The 18,068-nt window shown below is 45.9% G+C and overlaps 1 non-coding gene and 32 pseudogenes across 1 annotated transcript; all 33 read right to left on the bottom strand.

The window, feature by feature from the left end:
* Positions 1 to 294: 294 nt before the first annotated feature.
* On the bottom strand, positions 295 to 413 carry LOC148242001 (5S ribosomal RNA; annotated as a pseudogene).
* A 206-nt stretch (positions 414 to 619) lies between these two features.
* Positions 620 to 738, bottom strand: LOC148242002 (5S ribosomal RNA; annotated as a pseudogene).
* A 205-nt stretch (positions 739 to 943) lies between these two features.
* Positions 944 to 1,062, bottom strand: LOC148242003 (5S ribosomal RNA; annotated as a pseudogene).
* Positions 1,063 to 1,623: 561 nt separating this feature from the next.
* Positions 1,624 to 1,742, bottom strand: LOC148242004 (5S ribosomal RNA; annotated as a pseudogene).
* A 560-nt stretch (positions 1,743 to 2,302) lies between these two features.
* LOC148242005 (5S ribosomal RNA) lies at positions 2,303 to 2,421 on the bottom strand. Its single transcript, XR_015815065.1, has one exon. It is a non-coding gene; the product is annotated as a 5S ribosomal RNA (ribosomal RNA).
* A 203-nt stretch (positions 2,422 to 2,624) lies between these two features.
* Positions 2,625 to 2,743, bottom strand: LOC148242006 (5S ribosomal RNA; annotated as a pseudogene).
* Positions 2,744 to 2,950: 207 nt separating this feature from the next.
* On the bottom strand, positions 2,951 to 3,069 carry LOC148242007 (5S ribosomal RNA; annotated as a pseudogene).
* Positions 3,070 to 3,276: 207 nt separating this feature from the next.
* On the bottom strand, positions 3,277 to 3,395 carry LOC148242008 (5S ribosomal RNA; annotated as a pseudogene).
* Positions 3,396 to 3,603: 208 nt separating this feature from the next.
* LOC148242009 (5S ribosomal RNA) lies at positions 3,604 to 3,722 on the bottom strand (annotated as a pseudogene).
* A 530-nt stretch (positions 3,723 to 4,252) lies between these two features.
* LOC148242010 (5S ribosomal RNA) lies at positions 4,253 to 4,371 on the bottom strand (annotated as a pseudogene).
* An 804-nt stretch (positions 4,372 to 5,175) lies between these two features.
* LOC148242011 (5S ribosomal RNA) lies at positions 5,176 to 5,294 on the bottom strand (annotated as a pseudogene).
* Positions 5,295 to 5,500: 206 nt separating this feature from the next.
* On the bottom strand, positions 5,501 to 5,619 carry LOC148242012 (5S ribosomal RNA; annotated as a pseudogene).
* Positions 5,620 to 6,179: 560 nt separating this feature from the next.
* Positions 6,180 to 6,298, bottom strand: LOC148242013 (5S ribosomal RNA; annotated as a pseudogene).
* Positions 6,299 to 6,857: 559 nt separating this feature from the next.
* LOC148242014 (5S ribosomal RNA) lies at positions 6,858 to 6,971 on the bottom strand (annotated as a pseudogene).
* Positions 6,972 to 8,206: 1,235 nt separating this feature from the next.
* On the bottom strand, positions 8,207 to 8,325 carry LOC148242015 (5S ribosomal RNA; annotated as a pseudogene).
* Positions 8,326 to 8,521: 196 nt separating this feature from the next.
* On the bottom strand, positions 8,522 to 8,640 carry LOC148242016 (5S ribosomal RNA; annotated as a pseudogene).
* Positions 8,641 to 9,200: 560 nt separating this feature from the next.
* LOC148242017 (5S ribosomal RNA) lies at positions 9,201 to 9,319 on the bottom strand (annotated as a pseudogene).
* A 559-nt stretch (positions 9,320 to 9,878) lies between these two features.
* Positions 9,879 to 9,992, bottom strand: LOC148242018 (5S ribosomal RNA; annotated as a pseudogene).
* A 563-nt stretch (positions 9,993 to 10,555) lies between these two features.
* LOC148242019 (5S ribosomal RNA) lies at positions 10,556 to 10,674 on the bottom strand (annotated as a pseudogene).
* A 205-nt stretch (positions 10,675 to 10,879) lies between these two features.
* On the bottom strand, positions 10,880 to 10,998 carry LOC148242020 (5S ribosomal RNA; annotated as a pseudogene).
* Positions 10,999 to 11,527: 529 nt separating this feature from the next.
* On the bottom strand, positions 11,528 to 11,646 carry LOC148242021 (5S ribosomal RNA; annotated as a pseudogene).
* Positions 11,647 to 12,174: 528 nt separating this feature from the next.
* On the bottom strand, positions 12,175 to 12,293 carry LOC148242022 (5S ribosomal RNA; annotated as a pseudogene).
* A 205-nt stretch (positions 12,294 to 12,498) lies between these two features.
* On the bottom strand, positions 12,499 to 12,617 carry LOC148242023 (5S ribosomal RNA; annotated as a pseudogene).
* A 561-nt stretch (positions 12,618 to 13,178) lies between these two features.
* Positions 13,179 to 13,297, bottom strand: LOC148242024 (5S ribosomal RNA; annotated as a pseudogene).
* Positions 13,298 to 13,857: 560 nt separating this feature from the next.
* LOC148242025 (5S ribosomal RNA) lies at positions 13,858 to 13,976 on the bottom strand (annotated as a pseudogene).
* A 561-nt stretch (positions 13,977 to 14,537) lies between these two features.
* Positions 14,538 to 14,656, bottom strand: LOC148242026 (5S ribosomal RNA; annotated as a pseudogene).
* Positions 14,657 to 15,217: 561 nt separating this feature from the next.
* On the bottom strand, positions 15,218 to 15,336 carry LOC148242027 (5S ribosomal RNA; annotated as a pseudogene).
* Positions 15,337 to 15,542: 206 nt separating this feature from the next.
* LOC148242028 (5S ribosomal RNA) lies at positions 15,543 to 15,661 on the bottom strand (annotated as a pseudogene).
* A 206-nt stretch (positions 15,662 to 15,867) lies between these two features.
* On the bottom strand, positions 15,868 to 15,986 carry LOC148242029 (5S ribosomal RNA; annotated as a pseudogene).
* A 560-nt stretch (positions 15,987 to 16,546) lies between these two features.
* LOC148242030 (5S ribosomal RNA) lies at positions 16,547 to 16,665 on the bottom strand (annotated as a pseudogene).
* A 559-nt stretch (positions 16,666 to 17,224) lies between these two features.
* Positions 17,225 to 17,343, bottom strand: LOC148242031 (5S ribosomal RNA; annotated as a pseudogene).
* A 235-nt stretch (positions 17,344 to 17,578) lies between these two features.
* LOC148242032 (5S ribosomal RNA) lies at positions 17,579 to 17,697 on the bottom strand (annotated as a pseudogene).
* A 205-nt stretch (positions 17,698 to 17,902) lies between these two features.
* Positions 17,903 to 18,021, bottom strand: LOC148242033 (5S ribosomal RNA; annotated as a pseudogene).
* Between the last annotated feature and the right edge of the window lie 47 nt (positions 18,022 to 18,068).

Genomic DNA, 18,068 nt, shown 5'->3' on the forward strand with positions numbered 1-18,068 from the left:
CACCCATCCTAGTACTACTCACGCCCAAGTACGCTTACCTGCAGAGTTCTGATAGAATCCGTTGTATTAGTGCTGGTATGATCTCTCATGTTTCATTCTGCGCTGCAAATACATACACTCTTTCTCCTTCTATCCCCCCTCCCGTCATTTGTTTTCTTGTGCGTGCACTCTGCATCTCTCATTCTCATTGTAATATCAAGTAAATTGTCCCAGCACCGTGACTCACATTTGCGAATGAACTAGCGGTTCATAATTCCATTCGCGCGTAACGTTGAACGACCCATCTAAAAAAAATGGGTGCAACACGAGGACTTCCCAGGAGGTCACCCATCAGAGTACTACTCTCGCCCAAGCACACTTACATGCGGAGTTCTGATGGGATCCGTTGCATTAGTGCTTGTATGATCGCACCAGTTTCATTTCATACTGAAAATACATACACTCCTTCTCCATTCTTTCCCCTCCTGTCATTTGTTTCCTGGTGGGTTCACACTTCACCTCTCCTTCTCGTTCTAATATTAATTAAAATGTCCCTGCGTCTTGACTCATATTTGCGTATAAACTAGCAGACCATTGTTCCAGTCGCGCACAACGTCGAACGGCCCATCTGAAAAAAAATTGGGTGCAACACGAGAACTTTCCAGGAGGTAACCCATCCTTGTACTACTCTCGCCAAAGCACAATTAACTGCGGAGTTCTGATGGGATCTGGTGCATTTGTGCTGGTGTGATCGGACTATTTCATTTCGTGTTGATAATACATACACTCCTTCTCCTTCCCTCCCCCCTCCCATCATTTGTTTCCTTGTGCGTTCACACTGCACCTCTCCTTCTCGTTCTAATATCGATTAAAATGCCCTTGCTTCTTGACTCACATTTACGTATAAACCAGCCGACCATAGTTCCAGTCGCGCGTAACGTCGAACGATCCATCTGAAAAAAAATTTGTGCGACACGAGCACTTCACAGGAGGTCACCCATCCGAGTACTACTCTCACCCAAACACATTTAACTGCGGAGTTCTGATGGGATCCGGTGCATTAGTGGTGGTATGATTGCACCTATTTAATTTTGCACTTCAAATACATACACTCCTTCTTCTTTCTTCCCCCTCTCGTTATTTGTTTCCTTGTGCGTGCATACTGCACCTCCCGTTCTCGATCTAATATCAAGTAAAATGTCACGGCGCCGTTACTCACATTTGCGAAAAAACCTGCAGACCATTATTCAAGCCGCGCGTAACGTCGAAAGAATCTTCTGTAAAAAAATGGGTTCAACACGAGGACTTCCCAAGAAAATGGGTGAAATATAAGGACTTCACAGGAGGTCACCCATCCTAATACTACTCTCGCCCTAGCACCCTTAACTCGTAAACTTTTGATAGAATCCGTTGCATTAGTGCTGGTATGATCGCTCATGTTTCATTCTGCGCTGCAAATACATACACTCTTTCTCTTTCCATCCACCCTCCCGTCATTTGTTTCCTTGTTCGTGCACTCTGCATGACTCCTTCTCGTTCTAACATCAAATAAAATGCCCCGGCACCGTGACTAACATTTGCGAATGAACCAGAAGTTCATAATTCCATTCACGCGTAACGTCGAACGACCCATCTGAAAAAAAATGGGTGCAACACGACGACTTCGTAGGAGGTCACCCATCCGAGTACTACTCTCGCCCAAGCACACTTAACTGTGGAGTTCTGAAGGGATCCGGTGCATTAGTGCTGGTATGATCGCACCTATTTCATTTCGCGCTGCAAATACATACACTCCATATTCTTTCTTCCCCCTCCCGTCATTTGTTTCCTTGTGCGTGCGCACTACACCTCCCGTTCTCGTTCTAATATCAAGAGAATACCACGGCGCCGTGACTCACATTTGCGAATAAACCGGCGGACCATAATTCAAGTCGCGCGTAACGTCGAAAGAATCATCTGCAAGAAAATTGGTGAAAAACAAAGACTTCCCAAGAAAATGGGTGAAATATAAGGACTTCACAGGAGGTCACCCATCCTAGTACTACTCTCGCCCAAGTACCCTTAACTTGCAGTGTTCTGACTGAATCCGTTGCATTAGTGCTGGTATGATCTCTCATGTTTCATTCTGCGCTGCAAATACATACACTCTTTCTCGTTCCATCCCCCCTCCCGTCATTTGTTTCCTTGTGCGTGCACTCTGCATCTCTCCTTCTCGTTCTAATATCAAGTAAAGTGCCCTGGCACCGTGACTCATCTTTGCAAATGAATCAGCAGTTCATAATTCCATTCGCACGTAACGTCGAACGACCCATTTGAAAAAATATGGGTGCAACACGAGGACTTCCCAAGAGGTCACCCATCCGAGTACAATTCTCGCCCAAGCACACTTAACTGCGGAGTTCTGATGGGATCCGGTGCATTAGTGCTGGTATGATTGCACCTGTCATTTTGCGATGCAAATTCATACACTCCTTCTCCTTTCTTCCCCCTCCCGTCATTTATTTCCTGGTTCGTTCACACTTCACCTCTACTTCTCGTTCTAATATCAATTAAAATGCCCCTGCGTCTTGACTCACATTTGTGTGTAAACCAGTGGACCATAGTTCCAGTCGCGCGTAACGTCGAACGACCCATCAGAAAAAAAAGGGGTGCAACACGAGAACTTCTCAGGAGGTAACCCACATTTGTACTACTTTCACGAAAGCACACTTAACTGCGGAGTTCTGATGGGATCCGGTGCATTTGTGCCGATATGATCGCACCTGTTTCATTTCGTGCTACAAATACATACACTCTTTCTCCTTTCCTCCCCCCTCCCGTCATTTGTTTCCTTGTGCGTTCACACTGCGCCACTCCTACTCGTTCTAATATCGATTAAAATGCCCCTGCTTCTTGACTCACATTTGCGTATAAACCAACGGACCATAGTTCCAGCCGCGCGTAATGTCGAACGACTCGTCTGAAAAAAAATTGGGTGCAACACGAGAACTTCCCAGGAGGTAACCCATCCTTGTACTACTTTCACCAAAGCACACTTAACTGCTGAGTTCTGATGGGATCCGGTGCATTAGTGCTGGTATGATCGCACCTGTTTCATTTTGCTATGGAAATAGATACACTCCTTCTCCTTTCTTCCCCCTCCCATCATTTGTTTCCTGGTGCGTTCACACTTCACCTCTCCTTCTCGTTCTAATATCAATTAAAATGCCACTGTGTCTTGACTCACATTTGCGTATAAACCAGCGGACCATAGTTTCAGTCGTGCTTAACGTCGAGTGACCCATCTGAAAAAAAAAATGGGTGCAACACGAGAACTTCCCAGGAGGCAACCCATCCTTGTACTACTTTCACCAAAGCACACTTAACTGCGGAGTTCTGATGGGATCGAGTGCATTTGTGCTGGTATGATCGCACCTGTTTCATTTCGTGCTGAAAATACAAACACTCCTTCTCCTTCCCTCCCCCCTCCCATCATTTGTTTCCTTGTGCGTTCACGCTGCACCACTCCTACTCGTTCTAATATCGATTAAAATGCCCTTGCTTCTTGACTCACATTTGCGTATAAACCAGCAGACCATAGTTCCAGCCGCGCGTAACATCGAACGACTCGTCTGAAAAAAAAATTGGGTGCAACACGAAAACTTCCCAGGAGGCAACCCATCCTTGTACTACTTTCACCAAAGCACACTTAACTGTTGAGTTCTGATGGGATCCGGTGCATTAGTGCTGGTATGATCGCACCTGTTTCATTTTGCTATGGAAATAGATACACTCCTTCTCCTTTCTTCCCCCTCCCATCATTTGTTTTTTGGTGCGTTCACACTTCACCTCTCCTTCTTGTTCTAATATCAATTAAAATGCCACTGCGTCTTGACTCACATTTGCGTATAAACCAGCGGACAATAGTTCCAGTCGTGCGTAACGTCGAGTGACCCATCTGAAAAAAAATGGGTGCAACACGAGAACTTCCCAGGAGGCAACCCATCCTTGTACTACTTTCACCAAAGTACACTTAATTGCGTAGTTCTGATGGGATCCGTTGCATTTGTGCTGGTATGATCGCACCTGTTTCATTTCGTGCTGAAAATACAAACACTCCTTCTCCTTCCCTCCCCCCTCCCATCATTTGTTTCCTTGTGCGTTCACACTGCACCTCTCATTCTTGTTCTAATATCGATTAAAATGCCCCTCCTTCTTGACTCACATTTGCGTATAAACCAGCGAACCATAGCTCCTGTCGCGCGTAACGTCGAACGACCAATCTGAAAAAAAATTGGTGCCACACGAGGACTTCCTAGGAGGTCACCCATCCTAGTACTACTCTTGCGTAAGCACATTTAACTACGGAGTTCTGATGGGATCCGGTGCTTTAGGGCTGGTATGATCGCACCTTTTTAATTTCGCCCTACAAATACATACACTCCTTCTCCTTTCTTCCCCCTCCCGTCATTTGTTTCCTTGTGCGTGCGCACTGCACCTCTCGTTCTCGTTCAAATATCAAGTAAAATGTCACGGCGGCGTGACTCACATTTGCGAATAAACCTGCGAACAATAATTCAAGTCGCGCGTAGCATCGAAAGAATCATCTGCAAAAAAATAGGTGCAACACGAGGACTTCGCAGGAGGTCACCCATCCTAGTTCAACTCTCACCCTAGCACCTGTAACTGCGGAGTTCTGATAGAATCTGTTGCATTAGTACTGGTATGATCCCTCACGTTTCATTCTGCGCTGCAAATACATACACTCTTTCTCCTTCCATCCCCCCTCCCATCATTTGTTTCCTTGTGCGTGCGCACTGCATCTCTCATTTTCGTTCTAATATCAAGTAAAATGCCCCGGTACCGTGACTCACCTTTGCAAATGAACCAGCGGTTCATAATTCCATTTGCGCGTAACGTCGAACGACCCATCTGAAAAAGATGGGTGCAACACGAGGACTTCCTAGGAAGTCACACATCCGATGCATTTGTGCTGGTATGATCGCACCAGTTTCATTTCGCGCTTCAAATACATACACTCCTTATCCTTTCTTCCCCCTCCCGTCATTTGTTTCCTGGTGCGTTCACACTTCACCTCTTCTTCTCGTTTTAATATCAATTAAAATGCCCCTGCGTCTTGACTCACATTTGTGTATAAACCAGCAGACCATAGTTCCACTCGCGTGTAACGTCGAACGACCCATCTGAAAAAAAAAATGGGTGCAACACGGGAACTTTCCAGGAGGTAACCCATCCTTGTACTACTATTGCCAAAGCACACTTAACTGCGGAGTTCTGATGGGATCCGGTGCATTTGTGCTGGTATGATCGCACCTGTTTCATTTCGTGTTGAAAATACATACAGTCCTTCTCCTTCCCTCCCCCCTCCCATCATTTGTTTCCTTGTGCGTTCACACTGCACCTCTCCTTCTCGTTCTAATGTCGATTAAAATGCCCCTCCTTCTTGACTCACATTTGCGTATAAACAAGCGGACCATAGTTCTAGTCGCGCGTAACCTTGAACGACCCGTCTTAAAAAAAATAGGTGTGACACGAGGACTTCCAAGGAGGTCACCCATCCGAGTACTACTGTCGCCCAAGCACACTTAACTGCGGAATTCTGATGGGATCCGGTGCATTAGTGCTGGTATGATCGCACCTGTTTAATTTTGCGCTGCAAATACATACACTCCTTCTCCTTTCTTCCCCCTCTCGTCATTTGATTCCTTGTGCCTGCGCACTGCACCTCTCGTTCTCGTTCTAATATCAAGTAAAATGCCACGGTGCCGTGACTCACATTTGTGAATAAACCTGCGGACCATATATCAAGTCGCGCGTAACGTCGAAAGAATCAATTGCAAAAAAACGGGTGCAACAAGAGGACTTCCCAAGAAAATGGGTGAAATATAAGGACTTCGCAGGAGGTCACCCATCCTAGTACTACTCTCGCCCAAGCACCCTTAACCGCGGAGTTCTGATAGAATCAGTTGCATTAGTGCTGGTATGATCGCTCATGTTTCATTCTGCGCTGCAAATACATACACTCTTTCTCCTTCCATCCCCCCTCCCGTCATTTGGTTCCTTGTGCGTGCACTCTGCATCTCTCATTCTCGTTCTAATATCAAGTAAAATGTCCGGGCACCGTGACTCACCTTTGCGAATGAACCAGCTGTTCATAATTCCATTCGCGCGTAACGTCGAACGATCCATCAGAAAGAAAATGGGTGCAACACGAGGACTTCCCAGGAGATCACCAATCCGAGTACTACTCTCGCCCAAGCACACTTCACTACGGAGTTCTGATGGGAACCGGTGCATTAGTGCTGGTATGATCGCACCTGTTTCATTTCGCGCTGCAAATACATACACTCCTTCTCCTTTCTTCCCCCTCCCGTTATTTGTTTCCTTGTGCGTGCGCACTGCACCTCCCGTTCTCGTTCTAATACCAAGTAAAATGCCACGGTGCCGTGACTCACATTTGTGAATAAACCGACGGACCATAATTCAAGTCGCGCATAACGTCGAAAGAATCATTTGCAAAAAAATGGGTGCAAAACAAGGACTTGCTAATAAAATCGGTGAAATATAAGGACTTTGCAGGAGGTCACCCATCCTAGTACTACGCTCGCCCAAGAATCCTTAACAGCGGAGATCTAATAGAATCCGTTGTGTTAGTGCTGGTATGATCGCTCATGTTTCATTCTACGCTGCAAATACATGCACTCTTTCTCTTTCCATCCCCCTTCCCGTAATTTGTTTCCTTGTGCGTGCAATCTGTATCTCTCATTATCGTTCTAATATCAAGTAAAATGCCCCGACACCATGACTCACCTTTGCGAATGAACCAACAGTTCATAATTCCATTTGCGCGTAACGTTGAACGACCCATCTGAAAAAGATGGGTGCAACACGAGGAGTTCCCAGGAGGTCACCCACCCGAGTACTACTCTCGCCCAAGCACACTTAACTGCAGAGTTCAGATCCGGTGCATTAGTGCTGGTATGATCGCACCTGTTTCATTTCGCATTGCAAATACAGACACTCCTTTTCCTTTCTTCCCCATCCCGTCATTTGTTTCCTTGTGCGTGTGCACTGCACCTCCCATTTTTGCTCAAATATAAAGTAAAATGTCACGGCGCCGTGACTCACATTTACGTATAAACCAGCGGACCATAGTTCCAGTCGCGCATAACGTCGAACGACCTATCTGAAAAAAAAATGGGTGCAACACGAGAACTTCCCAAGAAAATGGGTGAAATATAAGGACTTCGCAGGAGGTCACCCATTCTAGTACTACTCTCGCCCAAGCACCCATAACTTGCGGAGTTCTGATAAAATCCGTTGCATTAGTGCTGGTATGATCGCTCGTGTTTAATTCTGCGCTGCAAATACATACACTCTTTCTCCTTCCATCCCCCCACCCGTCAATTGTTTCCTTGTGCGTGCACTCTGCATCTCTCATTCTTGTTATAATATCAAGAAAAATGCCCCGGCACCGTGACTCACTTTTGCGAATGAACCAGCGGTTCATAATTCTATTCGCGCGTAACGTCGAACGACCCATCCGAAAAAAATGGGTGCAACACGAGGACTTCCTAGAAGGTCACCAATCTGAGTACTACTCTTGCCCAAGCACACTTAACTGCGGAGTTCTGATGGGATCCGGTGCTTTAGGGCTGGTATGATCCCTGTTTAATTTCGCGCTACAAATACATACACTCCTCCTTTCTTCTCCCTCCCGTCATTTGTTTCCTTGTGCGTGCGCACTGCACCTCCCGTTCTCGTTCAAATATCAAGTAAAATGCCACGGCGCCGTGACTCACATTTGCGAATAAACCTGCGGACCATAATTCAAGTCGCGCGCAACGTCAAAAGAATCATCTGCAAAAAAATGGGTGCAACACGAGAACTTCCCCAGAAAATGGGTGAAATATAAGGACTTCGCAGGAGGTCACCCATCCTAGTACTACTCTCGCCCTAGAACCCTTAACTTGCGGAGTTCTGTTACAATCCGTTGCATTAGTTCTGGTATGATCTCGCATGTTTCGTTCTGCGCTGCAAATACATATACTCTTTCTCCTTCCATCCCCCCTCCTGTCATTTGTTTCCTTGTGCGTTCACTCTGCATCTCTCCTTCTCGTTCTAATATCAAGTAAAATGCCCCAGCACCGTGACTCATCTTTGCGACTGAACCAGCGGTTCATAATTCCATTCGTGCGTAACGTAGAACGACCCATCTGAAAAATAATGGGTACAACACGAGGACTTCGTAGGAGGTCACCCATCCGAGTACTACTCTCGCCCAAGCACACTTAACTGCATAGTTCTGATGGGATCCGGTGCATTAGTGCTTGTATGATCGCACCTGTTTAATTTCGCGCTGCAAATACATGCAATCCTTCTCCTTTCTTCCCCCTCCCATCATTATGCGTGCGCACTGCACCTCTCCTTCTCGTTCTAATATCAATTAAAATGCCCCTGCATCTTCACTCGTATTTGCGTATAAACCAGCGGACCATAGTTCTAGTCGCGCGTAACGTCGAACGACCCGTCTGAAAAAAAATTGGTTCGACAAGAGAACTTCCCAAGAGGTCACCCATCCGAGTACTACTCTCGCCCAAGCACACTTAACTGCTGAGTTTTGATGGGATCCGGTGCATTAATGCTGGTACGATCACACCAGTTTAATTTTACGCTGCAAATACATACACTCCTTCTCCTTTCTTCGCCCTCCCATCATTTGATTCCTTGTGTGTGCGTACTGCACCTCCCGTTCTCGTTCTAATATCAAGTAAAATGGCATGGTACCGTAACTCACATTTGTGAATAAATCTGCGGACCATATATCAAGTCGCACATAACGTCAAAAGAATTAATTGCAAAAAAATGGGTGCAACACGAGGACTTCCCAAGAAAATGGGTGAAATATAAGGACTTCGCAGGAGGTAACCCATCCTAGTACTACTCTTGCCCAAGCACCCTTAACCGCGGAGTTCTGATAGAATCTGTTGCATTAGTGCTGGTATGATCGCTCATGTTTCATTCTGCGCTGTAAATACATACACTATTTCTCCATCCATCCCCCCTCCCATCATTTGATTCCTCGTGCGTGCACTCTGCATCTCTCCTTCTCGTTCTAATATCAAGTAAAATGTTCGGGCACCATGACTCACCTTTGCGAATGAACTAGCTGTTCATAATTCCATTCGAGCGTAACGTCGAACGATCCATTGGAAAGAAAATGGGTGCAACACGAGGACTTCCCAGGAGATCACCAATCCGAGTACTATTCTCGCCCAAGCACACTTCACTGCAGAGTTCTGATGGGAACCGGTGCATTAGTGCTGGTATGATCCCACCTGTTTCATTTCGTGCTGCAAATACATACACTCCTTCTCCTTTCTTCCCCCTCCCATCATTTGTTTCCTTGTGCGTGCGCACTGCACCTCCCGTTCTCGTTCTAATATCAAGTAAAATGCCACAGCGCCGTGACTCATATTTGCGAATAAACCGGCGGACCATAATTCAAGTCGAGCGCAATGTCGAAAGAATCATCTGCAAACAAATTGGTGCAACACGAGGACTTTCTAATAAAATGGGCTAAATATAAGAACTTCGCAGGAGGTCACCCATCCTAGTACTACGCTTGCCCAAGCACCCTTAACCACGGAGTTCTGATAGAATCCGTTGCATTAGTGCTGGTATGATCGCTCATGTTTCATTCTGCGCTGCAAATACATACACTATTTCTCCTTCCATCCCCCCTCCCGTAATTTGTTTCCTTGTGCGCGCACTCTGCATCTCTCCTTCTCGTTCTAATATCAAGTAAAATGCCCCGACACCGTGACTCACCTTTGCGAATGAACCAGCGGTTCATAATTCCATTCGTGCGTAACGTTGAACGATCCATCTGAAAAAAATAGGTGCAACACGAGGACTTCTAAGGAGGTCACCCATCCGAGTACTACTCTCGCCCAAGCACACTTAACTGCGGAGTTCAGATCTGGTGAATTAGTGCTGGTATGATCGCATCAGTTTCATTTCGCATTATAAATACATAGACTCCTTTTCCTTTCTTCCCCCTCTCGTCATTTGTTTCCTTGTGCGTGCGCACTGCACCTCCCATTTTTGCTCAAATATCAAGTAAAATACCACGGCGCCATGATTCACATTTGCGTATAAACCAGCGGACCATAGTTCCAATCGTGCGTAACGTCGAACGACCCATCTGAAAAAAAAAATGGGTGCAACACGAGAACTTCCCAAAAAAATTGGTGAAATATAAGGACTTCGTAGGAGGACACCCATCCTAGTACTACTCTCGCCCAAGCACCCTTAACTTGCGGAGTTCTGATAAAATCCGTTGCATTAGTGCTGGTATGATCGCTCAGGTTTAATTCTGCGCTGCAAATACATACACTCTTTCTCCTTCCATCCCCGCTCCCGTCAATTGTTTCCTTGTGCGTGCACTCTGTATGTCTCCTTTTCGTTCTAATATTAAGAAAAGTGCCCCAGCACCGTGACTCACCTTTGCGAATGAACCAGCGGTTGATAATTCCATTCGCGCATAACGTCGAATGACCCATCCGAAAAAAAATGGGTACAACACGAGGACTTCCTAGAAGGTCACCCATCTGGGTACTACTCTCGCCCAAGCACACTTAACTGCGGAGTTCTGATGGGATCCGGTACTTTAGGGCTGGTATGATCGCACCTGTTTAATTTCGCGCTGCAAATATATATACTCCTTCTTCTTTCTTCCCCCACCCGTCATTTGTTTCCTTGTGCGTGCGCACTGCACCTCCTGTTCTCGTTCAAATATCAAGTAAAATGCCACGGCGCCGTGACTCACATTTGCGAATAAACCTGTGGACCATAGTTCCAGTCCCGCGTAACGTCGAATGACCCATCCGAAAAAAAATGGGTGCAACACGAGGAATTGCCAGGAGGTCACCCATCCGAGTACTACTCTCACCCAAGCACACTTGACTGCGGAGTTCTGATGGGATCCGGTGCATTAGTGCGGGTATGATCGCACCTGTTTCATTTCACGTTGCAAATACATACACTCCTTCCCCTTTCTTCCCCCTCCCGTCATTTGTTTCCTGGTGCGTTCACACTTCACCTCTCCTTCTCGTTCTAATATCAATTAAAATGCCCCTGCGTCTTGACTCACATTTGCGTATAAACCAGTGGACCATAGTTCCAGTCGCGCGAAATGTCGAACGACCTGTCTGAAAAAAAATTAGTTAGACAAGAGGACTTCCCAAGAGGTCACCCATCCGAATTCTACTCTCGCTCAAGCACACATAACTACTGAGTTTTGATGGGATCCGGGGCATTAGTGCTGGTATGATCGCACCTGTTTCATTTCGCGCTGCAAATGCATACACTCCTTCTCGTTTCTTCCCCCTCCCGTCATTTGTTTCTTGGTGCGTTCACACTTCACCTCTCCTTCTCGTTCTAATATCAATTAAAATGCCCTTGCGTCTTGACTCATATTTGCGTATAAACCAGCGGACCATAGTTCCAGTCGCGCGTAACGTCCAACGACCCGTCTGAAAAAAAATTCTTTCGACACGAAGACTTCTCAGAAGGTCACCCATCCGAGTACTACTCTCGCCCAAGCAAACTTAACTGCGGAGTTCTGATGGGATCCGGTGCTTTTGTAATGGTGTGATCGCACCTGTTTAATTTCGCACTGCAAATACATACACTACTTCTCCTTTCTTCTCCCTCCCGTCATTTGTTTCCTTGTGCGTGCGCACTGCACCTCTCGTTCTCGTTCAAATATCAAGTAAAATGTCACGGCATCGTGACTCACATTTACGAATAAACCTGCGGACCATAATTCAAGTCGTGCGTAACGTCGAAAAAATTATCTTCAAAAAAATGAGTGCAACACGAGGATTTCCCAAAAATAGGCGAAATATAATAACTTCGCCCAAGCACCCTTAACTTGCGGAGTTCTGATAGAATCTGTTGCATTAGTGCTGGTATGATCGCTCATGTTTCATTCTGCTCTGCAAATACATAAACTCTTTCTCCTTCCATCCCCCCTCCCGTCATTTGTTTCCTTGTGCGTGCACTCTGCATCTATACTTCTCGTTCTAATATCAAGCAAAATGTCCCGGCACCGTGACTCACGTTAGCGAATGAACCAGCGGTTCATAATTCCATTCGCGCGTAACGTCGAACGACCCATCCGAAAAAAAATTGGTGCAACACGAGGACTTCCCGGGAGGTCACCCATCCGAGTACTACTCTCGCCCAAACACACTTAACAGCGGAGTTCTGATGGGATCCGGTGCATTAGTGCTGGTATGATCGCACCTGTTTAATTTTGCGCTGCAAATACATACACTCCTTCTCCTTTCTTCCCCTTCCAGTCATTTCTTTCCTTGTGCGTTCACACTGCACCTCTTCTTCTCGTTCTAATATCGATTAAAATGCCCATTCTACTTGACTCACATTTGCGTATAAACCAGCGGAAAATAGTTCCAGTCGCGCGTAACGTCGAATGACCCGTCTAAAAAAAAATTGGTGCGACACGAGGACTTCCCAGGAGGTCACCCATCCGAGTACTACTCTCGTCCGAGCACACTTAACTGCGGAGATCTGATGGGATCCGGTGTATTAGTAATAGTATGATCGCACCTGTTTAATTTCGCGCTGCACATACATACACTCCTTCTCATTTCTTCCCCCTCCAGTCATTTGTTTCCTTGTGCGTGCGCAATGCACCTCCCGTTCTCGTTCAAATATCAAGTAAAATGCCACGGCGTCGTGATTCACATTTGTGAATAAACCTGCGGACCATAATTCAAGTCGCGCGTAACGTCGAAAGAATCATCTGAAAAAAAAATGGGTGCAACACGACGACTTCCAAAGAAAATGGGTGAAATATAAGGACTTTGCAGGAGGTCACCCATCGTAGTACTATTCTCGCCCAACCACCCTTAACTATGGAGTTCTGATAGAATCCGTTGCAATTGTGCTAGTATGATCGCTCATGTTTCATTCTGCGCTGCAAATACATACACTTTTTTTCCTCCTATCCCCCCTCCTGTCATTTGTTTCCTTGTGCGTGCACTCTGCATCTCTCCTTCTCATTCTAATATCAAGTAAAATGCCCCGGTACCGTGACTCCCCTTTACGAATGAACCAGCGGTTCATAATTCCATTCGCGCATAAAGTCGAACGACCCATTCGAAAAAAAATGGGTGCAACACGAGGACTTCCCAGGAGGTCACCCATCCGAGTACTACTCTCGCCCAAGCACACTTAATTGCTAAGTTCTGAAGGGATTTGGCGCATTAATGCTGGTATGATCGCACCTGTTTAATTTTGCGTTGCAAATACATACACTCCTCATTTCTTCCCTCTCCCGTCATTTGTTTCTTTGTGCGTGCGCACTGCACCTCCCGTTCTCGTTCAAATATCAAGTAAAATGCCACGGCGCCGTGACTCATATTTGCGTATAAACCAGCGGACCATAGTTCCAGTCGCACGTAACGTCGAACCAACCATCTGAAAAAAAAAATGGGTGCAACAAGAGAACTTCCCAAGCATATGGGTGAAATATAAGGACTTCGCAGGAGGTCACCCATCCTAGTACTACTCTCGCCCAAGCACCCTTAACTTGCCGAGTTCTGATAGAATCTGTTGCATAAGTGCTTGTATGATCACTCATGTTTCATTCTGCGCTGCAAATACATGCACTCTTTCTCCTTCCATCCCCACTCCCGACATTTGTTTCGTTGTGCGTGCACTCTGTATCTCTCCTTCTAGTTCTAATATCAAGTAAAATGCCCCAGCACCGTGACTCACCTTTGCGAATGAACTAGCGGTTCATAATTCTATTCGCGCATAACGTCGAACGACCCATCCGAAAAAAAATAGGTGCAACACGAGAACTTTCCAAGATGTCACCAATCCGAGTACTACTCTCGCCCAAGCACACTTAACTGTGGATTTCTGATAGGATCCGGTGCATTAGTGCTGGTACGATTGCACCTGTTTAATTTCGAGCTGTAAATACATACACTCCTTCTCCTTTCTTCCCCCTCCCGTCATTTGTTTCTTTGTGCGTGCGCACTGCACCTCCCATTCTCATTGAAATATCAAGTAAAATGTCACGGCGCCGTAACTCACATTTGCGAATAAACCTGCGGACCAAAATTCAAGTCGCGCGTAATCTCGAAAGAATCAATTGCAAAAAAAAGGGTGCAACGCGAGGACTTCAAAAGAAAATGGGTGAAATATAAGGACTTTGTAAGAGGTCACCCATCCTAGTACTACTCTCGCCCAAGCACCCTTAACTTGCAGAGTTCTGATAGAATCCGTTGCATTAGTGCTGGTATGATCGCTCATGTTTCATTCTGCGCTGCAAATACATACACTCTTTCTCCTTCCATCCCCCCTCCCGTCATTTATTTCCTTGTGCATGCATTCTACATCTCTCATTCTCGTTCTAATATCAAGTAAAATGGCCCGGCACCGTGGCTCACCTTTGCGAATGAACCAACGGTTCATAATTCTATTCGCGCGTAACGTCGAACGACCCATTCGAAAAAGAATGGGTGCAACACGAGGACTTTCGAGGAGGTCACCCATCTGAGTACTACTCTCGCCCAAGCACACTTAGCTGCAGAGTTCTGATGGGATCCGGTGCATTAGTGCTGGTATGATCGCAAATGTTTCATTTTGCGCTGCAAATATATACACTCCTTCTCATTTCTTACCCCTCCCTTCATTTGTTTCCTTGTGCGTGCGCACTGCACCTCCCGTTCTCGTTCAAATATCAAGTAAAATGTCACGGCACCGTGACTCACATTTGCTAATAAACCTGCGGACCAAAATTCAAGTCGCGCGTAATGTCAAAAGAATCAATTGCAAAAAAAAGGGTGCAACGCGAGGACTTCAAAAGAAAATAGGTGAAATATAAGGACTTTGTAAGAGGTCACCTATCCTAGTACTACTCTCGCCCAAGCACCCTTAACTTGCAGAGTTCTGATAGAATCCGTTGCATAAGTGCTGGTATGATCGCTCATGTTTCATTTTGCGCTGCAAATACATACACTCTTTCTCCTTCCATCCCCCCTCCCGTCATTTGTTTCCTTGTGTGTGCACTCTACATCTCTCATTCTCGTTCTAATATCAAGTAAAATGGCCTAGCACCGTGGCTCACCTTTGCGAATGAACCAGCGGTTCATAATTCCATTCACGCGTAACGTTGAACGACCCATTCGAAAAAGAATGGGTGCAACACGAGGACTTCCCAGGAGGTCACCCATCTGAGTACTACTTTCGCCTAAGCACACTTAGCTGCAGAGTTCTGATGGGATCCGGTGCATTAGTGCTGGTATGATCGCAACAGTTTCATTTTGCACTGCAAATACATACACTCCTTCTCATTTCTTCCCCCTCCCTTCATTTGTTTTCTGGTGCGTTTTTACTTCACCTCTCCTTCTCGTTCTAATATCAATTAAAATGCCCCTGCATCTTGACTCACATTTGCGTATAAACCAGCGGACCATAGTTCCAGTCGCGCGTAATGTCGAATGACCCATCTGAAAAAAAAAAGGGTGCAATACGAGAACTTCCCAGGATGTAACCCATCCTTGTACTACTTTTGCCAAAGCATACTTAATTGCGGAGTTCTGATGGGATCCGGTGCATTTGTGCTGGTATGATCGCACATGTTTCATTTCGTGCCTAAAATACATACACTCCTTCTCCTTCCCTCCCCCCTCCCATCATTTGTTTCTTTGTGCGTTCATACTGCACCTCTCCTTTTCGATCTAATATCGATTAAAATGCCCCTGCTTCTTGACTCACATTTGAGTATAAACCAGCGGACAATAATTCCAGTCGCGCGTCACGTCGAACGACCCGTCTGAAAAAAAATTGGTGCGACACGAGGACTTCCCAGGAGGTCACCCATCCGAGTACTATTCTCACCCAAGCACACTTAACTGCGGAGCTCTGATGGGATCAAGTGCATTAGTGCTGGTATGATCGCACCTGTTTAATTTCGTGCTGCAAATACATACACTCCTTCTCCTTTCTTCCCCCTCCCGTCATTTGTTTCCTTGTGTGTGCGCACTGCACCTCCCGTTCTCCTTAATATATCAAGTAAAATTCCAAGGCGCCGTGACTCACATTTGCAAATAGACCTACGGACCATAATTCAAGTCGTGCGTAACATCGAAAGAATCATCTGCAAAAAAATGGGTGCAACACGAGGACTTCCTAATAAAATGGGTGAAATATAAGGACTTCGCAGGAGGTAACCCATCCTAGTACTACTCTCGCCCAAGCACCCTTAATTGCGGAGTTCTGATAGAATCCATTGCATTTGTGCTGGTATGATCGCACCTGTTTCATTTCGTGCTGAAAATACATACACTCCTTCTCCTTCCCTCCCCCCTCCCATCATTTGTTTCCTTGTGCGTTCACACTGCACCTCTCCTTCTCGTTTTAATATCCATTAAAATGCCTCTGCTTCTTGACTCACATTTGTGTATAAACAAGCGGACCGTAGTTCCAGTCGCTCGTAACATCGAGCGACCCGTCTGAAAAAAAATTGGTGCGACACGAGGACTTCCCAGGAGGTCACCCATACGAGTACTACTCTCGCCCAAGCACACTTAATTATGGAGTTCTGATGGGATCCGGTGCATTAGTGCTGGTATGATCGCACCTGTTTCATTTCGCTTTGCAAATACATAAACTCTTTCTCCTTTCTTCCCCCTCCAGTCATTTGTTTCCTTGTGTGTGCGCACTGCACCTCCCGTTCTCCTTAATATATCAAGTAAAAGTCTAAGGCGCCGTGACTCACATTTGCGAATAAACCTACGGACCATAATTCAAGTCGCTCGTAACATCGAAAGAATCATCTGCAAAAAAATGGGTGCAACAAAAGGACTTCGCAAGAAAATTGGTGAAATATAAGGACTTCGCAGGAGGTAACCCATCCTAGTACTACTCTCGCCAAAGCACCCTTACCTGCAGAGTTCTGATAGAATCTGTTGCATTAGTGCTGGTATGATCGCACCTATTTTATTTCGTGCCTAAAATACATACACTCCTTCTCCTTCCCTCCCCCTCCCATCATTTGTTTCCTTGTGTGTTCACACTGCACCTCTCATTCTCGTTCTAATATCGATTAAAATGCCCCAGCTTCTTGACTCACATTTGCGTATAAACCAGCGGACCCTAGTACCAGTCGCGCGTAACGTCGAACGACCCTTATAAAAAAAAATTAGTGCGACGTGAGGACTTCCCAGGAGGTTACCCATCCGAGTACTACTCTCGCCCAAGCACACTTAACTACGGAGTTTTGATGGGATCCGGTGCATTAGTGCTGGTATGATCCCACCTACTTTATTTCTCGTGGCAAATACATAAAATCGTTCTCCTTTCTTCCCCCTCCCGTCATTTGTTTCCTTGTACGTGCGCACTGAGCCTCCTGTTCTCGTTCTAATATCAAGTAAAATGCCCTGGCGCCATGACTCACATTTGCGAATAAACCTGCGTTCCATAATTCAAGTAGTGCGTAACGTCGAAAGAATCATCTGCAAAAAAATAGGTGCAATACGAGGACTTCCCAAGAAAATGTGTGAAATATAAGGACTTCGCAAGAGGTCACCCATCCTAGTACTACTCTCGCCCAAGCACCCTTAACTGCGGAGTTCTGATAGAATCCGTTGCATTAGTGCTGGTATGATCGCTCATGTTTCATGCTGCGCTTTAAATTCATACACTCTTTCTCCTTCCATCCCCACTCCCGTCATTTGTTTCCTTGTGCTTGCACTCTGTATCTCTCCTTCTCGTTCTAATATTAAGTAAAATGCCCCGGCACCGTGATTCTTCTTTGCGAATGAACTAGTGGTTCATAATTCCTTTCGCTGTAACGTCGAACGAACCCTCCGAAAAAATACGGGCGCAATACGAGGACATCCTAGGAGGTCACCCTTCCGAGTACTACACTCGCCCAAGCACACTTAAGTGCGGAGTTCTGATGGGATCCGGTGCATTAGTGCTGGTATGATCGCACCTACTTTATTTCTCGCGGCAAATACATAAAATCCTTCTCCTTTCTTCCC

Source organism: Carica papaya, chromosome 8 (assembly GCF_054855325.1).
Source record: "Carica papaya isolate Zhongbai chromosome 8, ASM5485532v1, whole genome shotgun sequence".
In the NCBI taxonomy this organism is placed as follows: Eukaryota; Viridiplantae; Streptophyta; class Magnoliopsida; order Brassicales; family Caricaceae; genus Carica; species Carica papaya.